Source organism: Delphinapterus leucas, chromosome 10 (assembly GCF_059928025.1).
Source record: "Delphinapterus leucas isolate spDelLeu-1000000601 "Yukka" chromosome 10, BTC_Dleu_Yukka2, whole genome shotgun sequence".
Lineage (NCBI taxonomy): Eukaryota > Metazoa > Chordata > Mammalia > Artiodactyla > Monodontidae > Delphinapterus > Delphinapterus leucas.
This window is the reverse complement of record NC_143138.1, coordinates 73,862,911-73,876,830: the sequence shown is the minus strand read 5'-3', so window position 1 is coordinate 73,876,830 and position 13,920 is coordinate 73,862,911. Positions and strand designations below refer to the sequence as shown.

General features: G+C 47.6%; 1 protein-coding gene across 3 annotated transcripts in view; it reads right to left on the bottom strand.

Annotated features, from left to right (window-relative positions):
• ABHD6 (abhydrolase domain containing 6, acylglycerol lipase) overlaps positions 1-13,920 on the bottom strand; it is an 89,045-nt gene that overhangs the window by 65,514 nt on the left and 9,611 nt on the right. For 2 of the 3 annotated variants that reach the window (XM_089918145.1, XM_022572745.3), the window contains exon 2: positions 12-139. The exons of the other annotated variant lie outside the window; for it this stretch is intronic. The gene's annotated coding sequence lies outside the window, so the exon portion shown is untranslated. The remainder of the gene's footprint in view (positions 1-11; positions 140-13,920) is intronic. 3 annotated transcript variants of the gene reach the window in all.

Here is a 13,920-nt window from a genome sequence, read left to right as displayed (position 1 = left end):
AAGAAATGCACCTCATCTTAGTGATGGCAGCTCCCCATCATTGTGGCTCCATGTGATCACAGCCTGGTTGCATGTGATTGGGTCTCCATGGAAACACAACTTCCACTGACTTCTGCTTCCAGAGAAGTCTGCTCCCAATCTGAGAATTAATTTCAAATATGGTTTCTTTTTACTTTTTAAAAAATTTAATGCTCTTAGGTTTCCCTGGTGGCGCAGTGGTTAAGAATCCTCATGCTAATGCAGGGGACACAGGTTCGAGCCCTGGTCCTGGAAGACCCCACATGCCGCAGAGCAACTAAGCCCGTGCACCACAACTACTGAGCCTGCGTCCTAGAGCCCGTGAGACACAACTACTGAAGCCCACGTGCCTAGAGCCCGTGCTCCACAACAAGAGAAGCCACCGCAATGAGAAGCCCAGGCACTGCAACGAAGAGTAGCCCCCGTCACTGCAACTAGAGAAAGCCTGCGTGCGGAAACGAAGACCCAACGCAGCCAAAAATAAATAAATAAATTTTTGAAAAATTAAAAAAAAAAAAATGTAATGCCCTTGTGGGGACCTGAGCTGGAGTGCGCCGACCTCGTCTGCCCAAGGGTCGTCAGCCAAAGCACCCAGAGTGGGCACCGCACGGTCAAGAGCCAGGACCGAGCGCCTCTGGCTACAGATCCGGGAGCTGTCGGGTCCTGCCACCCACCTCAGGGCGCACAAAACTGGCCGTGAGGATGGCCACCAGGGTCCGGACAGCTGCCGTCTGGGTATTTATGGAGCACCCACTATGTGCCGGGCCCCCTTCAAGGTCCAGGCATGCGGTGGTGAACGAGACTGACAGGATCCATGCTTTGGGGAGTTTGCACTCTGGTGGAGGAAGGCAGATGCCACCTAAATGATGGAGAAACTACTTACAAGTGAACAGGAGACGTCGTTGTCGTGTCGTACATGGGGATTAACATTGGTTGATGTGAAAGACTGGGTGTTTGGGGAAGTTCCCACGGAGGAGGTGACGTTTGCAGGTCTGAGTTACCAGAGTAGGCCAGCCGTGGGAAAAGCAGGTGCATGAGCCTGTGGGGGGGCGGGGCGGGGGAGCCATTGCCAAGGCCACGAGGTGGGGGAGGGTCGGTGCCTTTGTAGCAGGGAAGGAAGGCCTGTGCGGCCCGGCTTGTTGGGGAGGGGAGGGGAGCAGACAGACATGGAGGGGCCAGAGGTCCATCAGACTGGGAAGCTGTTGTGTTAGGAAAGGGGGTTGGGTTTTTCAGAGACCCTCTGGCTGCTCAGTAGAGAATGGGCGACTGCAGGGGTGCAGACGAGAGGCGGAGGAGGTTTTGTCTGGGGTAGTGGAAACGGAGAAACTAGACAGAATTGGGGGTGTTTGAAAGGTGAATCCTCTTCTCTGACAACCAGCTTATGCTTTTCACCTAGTCCACTGTCACTTTTTAGAGTGGTGTATTTTCTGTAAGTAGTCCTGTTATTTCTTACCATTCCAACCCACCAGAGTGAATGCTCAGTGCTTACTGTGTGTGTGGGGTTCTGTGCTGCCTCTGGTGTAGGTATTTATCAGTGCCTCTTCTTGGGACCAGGTTGCACTGCTGGTTGGTGCAGAGCCAGGATTTGAAGCTGGGTGGGATGGCCCTACACCCATTTCCCTGGTCAGCATACTCTAGTGCCTCAGGGTTTAGCCTGAGAATTGCTCAAGAGACAGGGATTCTAGATTCCTGGGCCCTAAGAGTAGTTATTGTTTACTCGCAAAGGGTCACTTATCAGCCGCTCCTTGGACGCAGGAGCAGTTAAGTCCCTTGCCGCGCCCTGGGTGCAGTGGGTGTGTGTGGCCCAGTCCCTGGGGAATGATTGATAGGCTGTGGATGACCCCACTCAGGGATGCGCTGAAAGTGGAAAGGATATAACATGCAAGACATTTTAAAACTGTGCAACAGAGGGGTCCCTTTCCCATGGGTGGTGACATACTCAACCCATATTCTGGGCGTTCCCTGCTGGGTATCCAGGGTGATACCTCGTAATTAGAAGGCTGTAGATGAGGGTGAATTCAGAGCAGAGGGAGGAGGTGATGTTGCACTGAAGCCTGTGAGCTCCTAAGTCTCTGTTTCTTTCCTCAGAGGATGCTGGGCACTTACTGGCAGGTTTTGTTTTTTCAGTTTGGCTACTTTCTGCTGTTGACACTTCCCTCCCTTAAATGTGTCATTACAAATCCACTTCAGGGAGTCTCCATTCCTACCTAGGGGCTTGGAAAGATTTTCCATCTCCTCCTCTCGTGTAGGAGTTGAGTTATTTTAAACCAGGGAAACTTGTTTCCCTTTTTCTCCAGCGTTGGGCAGGGCCTTTGCTCCCATGGATAGTTTGCGGTGCAGTGAGTTGGGGCTTCAAGACTGATGTGAGGGGTGCAGGGGTGAGAGAAGGGAGCAGTGAGTTGGGGCTTCAAGACTGATGTGAGGGGTGCAGGGGTGAGAGAAGGGAATTCTGCCTGGCGGGGCCTTTCTGAGGAAGGTTGGCCAGTGTTCCCGTGCATACCAGGCTGGATGTCTTCAGCTGTGCCCAGACTGACCCTCTTGGCGAATTAAAGGTTAAAATGATAATTTCCTGTTAAAATGTGGCAGTGTTCATGAATTACCCTTTCAAAACTAACAACCCTCACGCACCCTTGTTTATATATACCAGGTACCGGTTAGGCACCGAGGATACACGGGTCAAAGGCAGCCCTGGGAGTTGAGAGAGGGGACTGAGGGCAGGCCCGGCGGCCACGGGATTCGCCTGGGGCAGAGGGAAGCCCAAGAAGTGACCTTGGCGGCTGCTCTCAAAGGACCTGTGGAATTAGCCTTGCGAAGGCAAGGGAGAAGTAGGCTCCAGGCAGAGGGAGCCCCTGTGCGCTGCCAGCAGGGGGCGGGGCGTGGCCGGCCGCCAGCAGTGGGCGGGGGTATGGCCGGCCGCCATCAGGCCTCTGGAGCCAGCACAGTGTTCAGCCGGAGGCGCTAGGGAGGGGTCAGGTAATATGGCGGCCTGTCACCTCCGTGGCTGACTTGAGCAGACCGCTCATCCCTTCCAGACAAGCTGAAAACTACATTTTCCTCGTGACTCGAGCCTTTGATGATTGTGGAGTCACCTTATTTCCAGGAATCCTTTTTTTGTCTTAGAGTCTGTTTTATATTCTTATAGCTGTAGGAGCCTCCTTTTGGTTAATCGCTCGTCATGTATTTTTCTCCAGCTTGTGACTTTTTTGTATCTTCATATTTTAGATATGTCCTTTTTAAATAGCATCATTTTTTAAAATCAGTCTGTCAATCTTCGTACTTAACTCAAATACTTTGTCCGTTATGATTAATGTAATTACTGTTATACTTGAGTTTAAATCTACCATCTTACTGTGTTTTCTCTGTACTGTGTTTGCTGTACCTGATCTGTTTTTTTGTTTGGTTGTTTTTTCTCCTCTCTTGGCTTTTTTTTTTGACGATAATTTTTTATTCTTTTTCTTTCTGTACAGGTGTTCGGGAATTATACACATTATTTATGCTTTAAAAAAAAATTAGTGCTCTTTATTCCCCAGTAGGAACTTGTGATTTGAGCAGTAACTTATGGGCATTCAGACATATATTGTCTTTTCTTGAGCTTCACAGAACCTGCCAAGTCTTCAAATATAGTATTGAGACTTTATCTGCATCATTTTCACATGAGACCTCTGAGGCAGTGCAGAGTAATGGCTGGGAACACAGACTGCTCTCTGGAAAGCCTGACTGCCATTTACTAAATATGCATTTCTGACAAGTTACTTACTCTCTCTGGGTCCCAGTTTACACCTCTACAAAACAGGGGTAATAAAGTACTTAATTCATATATTTGTTCTCAGTGTTACCAAATTCTTAACAAAGTAAGTGTTGGCTACCATTATTCCTCTCCCACCTACCCCTTCCCCCCTGCCGCCCCTGTTCCCAACAGCAGGGTGACCAATCATCCTGATTTACTTGGGACTTTCCCTGTCTTTACACTGAACACCCCCCCCCCAAATCTTCGACAAACCAGGACCATTGACCACCCTCCCTGACTCTGCAGTCAGAGAAGTCATGATAGGCCAGATAAAATGGTGGCCAGTGGGGCTCAAGAAGGTTTGAATCCCAGATTTACATTGGTAATTCAAAATCATGACATTTTGTGGCCACAGTATGTAGAATGATAGCTCAGAGGCACAGAAAACTCACTGAAACCAAAGGTAAGTCCAATTACCTCTCTATTTTTGAGTCCCCAAGGGCAGAAGCGGTCTTATTCATTGTTGTACCCCCTGCACACTTAGTAGGCTGATTTCTTAAGGTCATGTATTATGAAGGACACTGGCCTGCATCTAAATCCAGTTTGGGGACGACTTTGGAGCAGGTTCTGTCTGTGGAGGGGAAATTCCATCCTGAAATGGGATTCCTGCCTTGAGACTCATTCGTGAATCACAGTTTGGTTAAACATTGACACCTTCTGCTCATAACTACCCTCCTCACCCTGTCTTTGGGACTGACGTGATTTTCAATGGTTTGTAAATAATTGCCCAATGCATGATGACCCAGAAGGGGTGGCGGCCCCTAGAGAACACCACACAACTTACTGAGGTCCCCTACTCACAGCCTGGGGTGTCTCCCAAGCTCTCATGTGCCTTCTGTGCGGGGTAAGAAGGAGGTTTCGGAATACAGGGAGAAAGCAACCCATTTGCAGGGAGTCTGGGGGATGGGGACATGGATTGTTCTCGGTGTTCTGAGATGGAACACTGATGGGGCCTTGTCGCTGCTACACGCCAGAGAAGACAGGGTACAGAAGACTGAGCAGGTGCTTGAACTCTTGTATCGAACAGTCTTGGTTGTGCCTCTTACTTGTTGGGAGACTTGTGGCAAGTGAATCACCTTCTCTGAGGCTCCATTTCCTCTTCCGTAAAATGAGGACAGTAGTAATACTTGATGGTAGGGAGGCTTTAAAAACCTAGTACATATGAACAGTATGTATAATATGGGGCCTAATACAGCTTAATAGCCTCAATACCCTAACAGGGTCTGTAGCTGCTATTATTGTTGATCCGACATAAGTATCGCATACAACATTGTTCCAAGGGGAGAATAGCCCCAAGTCAACAAATGCAGAGAGGAGTGTCAAACAGCAAGCACTCAATAAATGTTAGCTGTTATTAAGGGCTTTTAAATCAATCTGCTTCCTGTGTCTCAGAATTACCCGGCTGCCCTGTGAACACTAGAAAAAGCTCACTTAAGAAATTCCATGGTGGGACTTCCCTGGTGGCACAGTGGTTAAGAATCCGTCTGCCAATGCAGGGGACATGGGTTCGAGCCCTGGTCAGGGAAGATCCCACATGCTGCAGAGCAACTAAGCCCGTGCACTACAGCTAATAAGCCTGCGCTCTAGAGCCCACAAGCCACAACTACTGAGCCCGTGTGCCACAACTACTGAAGCCCGTGTGCCTAGAGCCTGTGCTCTGCCACAAGAGAAGCCACCACAATGAGAAGCTCACACACCCCAATGAAGAGCAGCCCCCGCTTGCTGCAAGTAGAGAAAGCCCACACGCGGCAATGAAGACCCAGTGCAGCCAAAAATTAATTAATTAATTAATTTTAAAAAAACAGAAAAAGAAATTCCATGTGACACATAAATTAGTATTCATGCCAAAAATGCATCATGTGAATGTAATCATGAGGAAACCTCAGACAAACTTAAATTGAGATAACTGGCCTGTACACTTCAAAAATGTCGAGGATATGAAAGACAAAGAGTAGAGGAGACCGGGCTTCCCTGGGCGCGGTGGTTAAGAATCCGCCTGCCACTGCAGGGGACACGGGTTCCATCCCTGGTCCGGGAAGATCCCACGTGCCGCGAAGCAACTAAGCCCGGGCACCACAACTACCAAGTCTGTGCTCTAGGGCCCGCGAGCCACAGTTACTAAGCCCACGTGCCACAACTACTGAAGCCCGCACACCTAGAGCCCGTGCTCCGCAACAAGAGAAGCCACTGCAATGAGAAGCCTGCGCACCGCAAGGAAGAGTAGCCCCCGCTCACCGCAACTAGAGAAAGCCTGCATGCAGCAATGAAGACCCAACGCAGCCATAAATAAATAAATAATTAATTAAATGAGTAGAGGAGACCAAGGAGACAAGACTGCTAAGAACAATGCATAATCTTGGATTGGCTTCTGAATCAGAAAGAAAATATTGCTATAAAGGACATTATTAGAATAACCGGTAAAATTTGAATAAGGTCTGTAGATTAGCTAATATATAATTGCTAAACTTTCTAGTTTTATAATTGCTATAATATTTTATAATTATAATTATCCTGTGCTTCATTGGTGAATCTGGATGAAGGATATGTGAGTGTGGGGGCTATTTTTGCAACTTCCATTCATGTTTGAAATTATTTCAAAATAAATAAAACGTAGCTAAGAGCTACCACACATTTAAAAGAAGAATAAGAGGGGACTTCCCTAGCGGTCCAGTGGTTAAGACTCCTCACTTCCACTGCAGGGGGTGCAGGTTCGATCCCTGGTGGGGGAACTAAGATCCCGCATGGTGCAACCAAAAAAAAAAAAAGAAAGAAACTGTGCAGTTACAGAAGTAGCCAGCTCCCTGCTCGCTAGTAGCAGCTGTGAGCAGCCTCTTGGTCCTGTTTCTTCACCGTCCCTTTACGTGGTGAGCCTGAAAGGCTTACTTTCTATTCATGGGCAGCTTTAGAATCTTCCCTAGAAGTGGAGACAGGTCACTGGGCATGTCTGCACAGATGGTGACGAGAAAGGCAACCGATCCAGCGCAGGGCAGAGGCCAGTGGGAAGTGGTGGGCCGGGGGGCCAACGGCATCATTTGACCTGCCTGTAACCTTTTAATCTAGATGCCTCATTAAGGGGTCAGGGCGAAAAGCATTGTGGTGCCCGAAGAGACTCTTCTACCATGGGGATGCTGCTTCAAGGGGCAAGAAAGGTGAACTTGGTGCCTCAGAAAAGGAGCAGCGTTCACTGCCAGTCAGAAGAGGGCGCTGTTTTCTCCAATGTCACCCTTCCGGCCAAGTGTGCCCACTGAGTGGTTGCACAGATCTGCAGATCCCAGGGGCAGAATTAGGGTGAGCTGAATGACGCAGAGTCATGAAAATGCACAGTTGGATCTTGCCTTTATTTAAGATTTTGATACTTTGTTCATTATGGATGTTTCTGCATTCATTTGAATAATTATTCAAACTAATTATTCAAAATATTTCAAAAAGTATTATTTATCTTGATTACTGAGTTGTTTGGCACCCCTTTAAAGTTCACACCCAAGGCCAGTGTCTCATTTGCCTCACCCTAGTCCCACCCTGGCAGATCTAACCCATTAAATACGACACCACCAGCTCAGAGCTTGCAATTGGTCAGATGAGGTCTAGAGTTAATGGGCCATTTTGTACCCATGAAGATCTGGCAAAGGGAATTAATCCTGAGAACCCGAATTCCTGCCTTTGATGTCACTTCACAGTCAGCAACTGGGGCCTGACTTCTTTATCTCTCTCAATTTTCTCATCTGTAAAATGGGGATGGCAATCCCGTCTTTGCACAGTTTATTCTGAAGACAGAATACCACCCTAACTGAACATCCCTGAGGGCCACTAAATACCCCTAACTCACTAAATCTTCACAGCTCTACCATGTAAGAGCTCTTATTATCCCCATTTTCAAAAGCGAGGAAATGGGCACGGAGAAGTTTAGACACTTGCCCAAGGTTGAAGAGCCGTAAATGGAAGTGCATATACTTTAACCTCCACACCAACATTCTCAACATGGGGTGATCTCCACCCTCACGGGGGCATTTGGCAATGTCTAGAGACATTTTTGGTGGTCATGACTAGGGGATTGCTACGGGCCTCTAGTGGGTAGAGGCTAAGAATGCTGCTAAACATCATACAATGCATGGGGCAGTCCCCACAACAAAGAATTATCTGGCCCCAAACGTCATCAGTGCCAAGAGTGAGAAGCCTGCTCCATGCTCTGCTCCCAAGGTCAGGGAGTTATGTGAGAACTTAGCACCTAGTGCTCCAAGAAAGGCGGATGGTGTGTAGTGGTTTCTGTTATTATTTCTTTTGTCTCAGTGGCCTGGGGTCTCCCTCGGTTATCCAGGGACTTGAGTTCCCCTGGCTCAGCAACCTCTCAGGTGGTCGAGAAGCTAGGCTCTGGTGTCAGTCAGAGCATCACATCATGCATTCAGCAATGATTTATTGAGCACCTGCTACATGCTCAGTCCTGTCCTGGGCAGCACAGACACACATAGATGTCCCTGCTGGTGTGACCTGTCAGAGGTCGGGGGTGGATGGACATTAGACAGCACGTAAGCTCGTAGACAATAATACATCGTCACACATGCCATGAAGCAAAGACCTGGGCTCCATAAAAAGAGAGTAAGAGGGAAGCCCCTGATGGGCTGAGGGGGGCCAGGGAGAGAGTTGTTTGGCACCCCCTTGAAGCTGAGACTTCATTGAAGTCTTTATTAAAGCTGAGACTTGGAGGTGGGAGGAAGGAAGAGCCCTGCAGGTGGAGGGAACAGCCATGCAAAGGCTCTGAGGCAGGAACTGAAAGCCAAGCAGTGCAAGGGGAGGCCAGCAGGGGAAGAAGAAGAGAATAGAGGATGTGACCTTGAAGGGGTGGGTAGGTAGAGGCCACAATAAGGAGTTTGGTCTTTATGCCAAATAAAGAGCCTTTGAAGGGCTCTAGTCAGAGCAGTGACTGCCTTCAGAGAGCAACCTGCTTGAGGTCCAGACACAGCCCCTTGTGGAAGATGCTGCTTGAGGTCAAACCAGAGCCTGCTTCATCAGTTGGAAACCATCGTAAAAAGGTGGGATGTGTCACAATTACACAACCTTAAATAATACACCTCCCCTGCTCCAAACCCCAAGCTGGTTGTGAAACTTAATGACTAGGGCAATTTGCATTTATTACAAGATTATTGCTAGGGCTCACTCCTTATTACACACGGAATGGCATCCGTCACTGGAAACACCTGTTCTGAGTTATGCAGTTCATCCCCTGCCAATAATGGAAACTTCCCTACAGGCCCCTCGTTTCTTTTTCTTTTTTTTTTTCAGGGAACTTCCCCGACCAGGGATCCAACCTGTGCCCACTGCAGCGGAAGGGCGGAGTCTTAACTACTGGACAGCCAGGGATGCCCCAGGCCCCTTGTTTCTTTTTGTTACTTTTGGGTAACTCAGCCTGTGATACTTTCGCTCCCGCCGGAATTCCCATCTTGCCTTCCTCAAATTCTGAGGTACTCTTTGTCCCCCACTGACTCTTGCCCCTCCAGTGCCCATGGTGAATGGCTGTGGCTGCCTGTGGTGTCCGGGGCCATGCATCTCAACTGCTGATCCTCATGTCTGCCCACTCATATGACACACATGGGACTCTTCAGTAGGGACTACTGACAAGGACTAGTGCTTAAGGCTTTAAGGGGATCACACTGTCCCCGCTCAATCAGGATGGTGTTTCCCAAGGTGGACATAGCTCAAGATACTAAAAGGAATTATGTGAAGAAGAGTGTTCCACGGACAATAAATTCAGGACATACTGTTCCAACATAGTTAAGCAGCTTTGTTTATGACAGGACTTTTCAGCATTTAATATTAGCATTAATATGCTAATGTGCATTATAAATCTCCAATATATGTGTATCCTTTTTTTCAGGGGCATCTTACAGACTTGTGTTTGGAAGTTCATGCCACAGGAAATGTCATCTATAGCCACTAAATGGCAGAAGGAAGGACACCTCAGAGTGTTCAATGTGGGTCAGGTGAGTGCCTGCCTTTCCTTCCAGGCTCCAGGCTGCCGGAAGAGATGGCCTCAAACTCCCAATTCCCAACAAGGAAGCCCGACAGAAGGAGGAACAGAGGGTTTTTGCTGTCCCTGGGCCACCAGTGCAGCCTTGTCGGTCCAGCCCCTCACATTATCAGTCACTCCTGGGGCAGGGTGAGAGCTGCCTGAGGCTAAGTTGGCACAGAAGGACGTGCTGGCATGGGCATTGTTTAATCAGCTTAAAAGAATAAAAAGCTTTTAGCACTTTATTTTTCTAATTACTGAACAAGTACATATTTTTGTTAAAAAAAAAAAATTCAAACAACACCCAAGTGTATACCATACAAAGTGGAAGTTCTCTTTTATCTCCTCACTGCCTGGCTGCATTGGGTCTTCATGGCTGCACGCAGGCTTTCTCTAGTTATAGTATGCGGGCTTCTCACCGCGGTGGCTTCTCTTGTGGAGCACAGGCTCTAGGCGTGAGGGCTTCAGTAGTTGCGGTGCGTGGGCTCAGTAGCTGTGGCTCTCAGGCTCTAGAGCACAGGCGCAGTAGTTGCGGCATGTGGGCTTAGTTGCTCTGCGGCATGTGGGATCTTCCCGGACCAGGGCTCGAACCTGTGTCCCCTGCATTGGCAGGCAGATTCTTAACCACTGCGCCACCAGGGAAGTCCTGCAGATTTCTCATTGAGGTGTGGTGTGCCTGGTTTGGTGGGGGAGAAGGCTGACCCTGAGTCAGAGTGACTGGGATCGAATCCCAGCTCTGCAACATGCTAGCTGTGCATCCTTGGGCACAAGCCTCAGTTTACTCATCTGCAAAATGGAGGGACCAAAATAAGGACCTGGGGGAGTGTTAAGTGAGATGAAACAGAAAGCACTCATCAAAGCCCCTGCACTTAGCTGGATTCAGTTAAATTTGACTCTTAGGATTTTACTTCCAGAATCCAGGCACTTTTTAAAAAAAGTTCAAGTCCATGCAGTCAATGTGCTAATTACAGAATGGGGTCAATCTCTTCCTTCTGTTCATGTGATTTTTTTGAAGTCCTCAAGGGCAGTTTCTATATACAGAAACCACTAATCAGAGGTTCCTTTATTTTTCAAATTAATATTCAAATTATCAAATTTAAAAGATGTCCTCGGGGCTTCCCTGGTGGCGCAGTGCTTAAGAATCTGCCTGACAATGCAGGGGACACAGGTTCCAGCCCTGGTCCGGGAAGATCCCACATGCTGTGGAGCAGCTGAGCCCATGTGCCACAACTACTGAAGCCCGCGTACCTAGAGCCCGCGCTCCGCAACAAGAGAAGTCACCGCAGTGAGAAGCCCATGCACCGCAAGGAAGAGTAGCCCCTGCTCGCCACAACTAGAGAAAGCCTGCGCACAGCAACAAAGACCCAACACAGCCAAAAATAAATAAATAAATTTATTTTTAAAAAAAATTATCAAACTTAAAAATTCAAAAACATTAATTGACTCACTCATCCTATAGTTTAGGTTTTTTTTTTTTTCTTTTTTTTTTTGCAGTACGTGGGCCTCTCACTGTTGTGGCCTCTCCCACTGCGGAGCACAGGCTCCGGTCGCGCAGGCTCAGCAGCCATGGCTCACGGGCCCAGCCACTCCGCGGCATGTGGGATCTTCCCGGACCGGGGCATGAACCCGTGTACCCTGCATCGGCAGGCGGACTCTCAACCACTGCGCCAACAGGGAAGCCCTAGTTTAGGTTATTTTTGATGCTGGGAATTAAAACTTTTCCCAGGACCCTGGCAGGGTGGTTATTGCCTTAGGCAGTGTCATGCTTTTAAGTTCAGCTTATAAAAGTTTTTATTCCTGGGACTTCCCTGGTGGTCCAGGGTAAAGAATCCGCCTTACAATGCAGGGGAGGCGCATTTCAACTAGAGAGCCTGCATGTTGCAAACGACAGAGCCCACGTGCTCTGAAACCTGCGTGCCACAACTACGGAGCCCACGTGCCCTGGAGCCCATGTACTACAACTAGAGAAGAGAAAACCTGCAAGCCACAACTAGAGAGAAGCCCATGTGCCTCAACGAAGAGCCTGCGTGCCGCAACTAAGACCTGACGCAGACAAAAATAAATAAAATAAATAAATAATAAATAAACCTAAGAAAAAAGTGTATATTCCTTTTTTAAGTCCAGTTGGTATTGCCAGATAAAATACAGGATGCCCAATTAAATTTGAATGATCTAAAATTCAAATTGATCTAGTGTTCTGTACTTTTATTTGCTAAATCTGGCAATTCTACATCCAACAAACTTAAATAATTACCCATAAAGGTTATGGACCCATTTACAAACATGTTAAACTTCTTTTATACACCTATTTCCTTGTAAAGTTCTTCAGTTTTCTGAACTAACAAAAAAGCCACCCTTTTTAATACTAAATAATTCTAAGTCTAAAAAAATTAAACTTATAAAACACTGTTAACTCAAAATTCTTATAAATGTTCCAGAACTGTACAGAAACTTAGTAAGGTTTCAACTTAAAGTTACAAATCTAAAAAGATTCCTTCAAGGGCTTCCCTGGTGGCGCAGTGGTTAAGCATCCGCCTGCCGATGCAGGGGACACGGGTTCGTGCCCTGGTCCGGGAAGATCCTACATGCCGCGGAGCGGCTGGGCCTGTGAGCCATGGCTGCTGAGCCTGCGCATCCGGAGCCTGTGCTCCGCAACGGGAGAGGCCACAGCAGTGAGAGGCCCGCGTACGGCAAAAAAAAAAAAAAAAAAAAAAAAATATATATATATATATATAAAAAATAAAATAAAATAAAATAAAAAGATTCCCTCAATTGCACATTTTATGTTGGGATTTCAAGATTGCCAATTTAATAGGTCAAAATCTCTCATATGTTACAAGATCATAAAAACCACATATGTACAAATTCCTTCTTGAAAGATACAAAAAATGTGTACCACACTGACTTCTAAATCTTCCTCTGGTCAGAAGATGCCCACTCGCCAGGGAGGACAGTCACCACCAGCTTTTCACCAGTGATTCAACCAGGCTTAAGGCCTGGGCTGTGGCCAAGAGGGAGATTCACATCTCCATGAGCTCAGGAAGCCATTACTTCCTTTCATGTACTACTTGGGATTATCTCCTGAGAATGCCTGGGTATACTTGGCCACAGACTTCAGCCAGGATGCTGACTGGATGTATGTTGGAGATACTTGCACACTTTTTCCGGTGGCTGTGACCACGTGCCCATCACTTCAGGAGGGGGTAGTCCGGAGATCCCAAAGCTTGGTTTCAAGTTATTCTCATTACCTCCCCTCTTTGCAGAAGAATTTTCCTTGCCAAAGTCTGCAAATCCTACTTGGGTTTATAACTTGATTGGATTTTATCCATATAAAACAAACTTCTTTTGCTTTTCAGAACTTCCTATTTTCCTGCCCAAATCTCTAAAAGCTATTTTACTTGGAAGGAAATCCTACAATTCTTGCAAAACCTTCCTTTCTTGGGGCCACACAACTCTCTCTCATAAACATTAAGTAATACGGGTTGAATCATAGATCTCTCCAGGGGTTTAAGTGCAAGGGTATTAGACCCATCCCAGCAGACAAGCAACTGCTTTTCCTGGCAACACACTGCGAGTACTTGGTATGTTAAACCGTACACAACAAAACTTGCCTTAAAAATTATGTAATTCAAACCAGACTTGGACGTCCCTGGTGGCACAGTGGTTTAGAACCTGCCTGCCAGGGGCTTCCCTGGTGGAGCAGTGCTTAAGAATCCGCCTGCCAATGCAGGGGACATGGGTTCAAGCCCTGGTCTGGGAAGATCCCACATGCCACGGAGCAACTAAGCCCATGTGCCCCAACTACTGAGCCTGTGCTCTAGAGCCTGCGAGCCACAACTACTGAGCCCACGTGCCACAGCTACTGAAGCCTGCGCACCTAGAGCCTGTGCTCTGCAACAAGAGAAGCCACCACAATGAGAAGCCCATGTAACGCAATGAAGAATAGCCCCCCCCGCCGCCCCCCCCCTCGCAGCAACGAAGACGCAATGCAGCCATAAATAAACAAATTAATTAATTAAATTAAATTTAAAAAGAAACAAACCAGACTCTATCTTAATTATGCCCATCAGGGTCATTGGTGAGCTGGAATCTGGGTGTGTCCAGGGATAGCTAG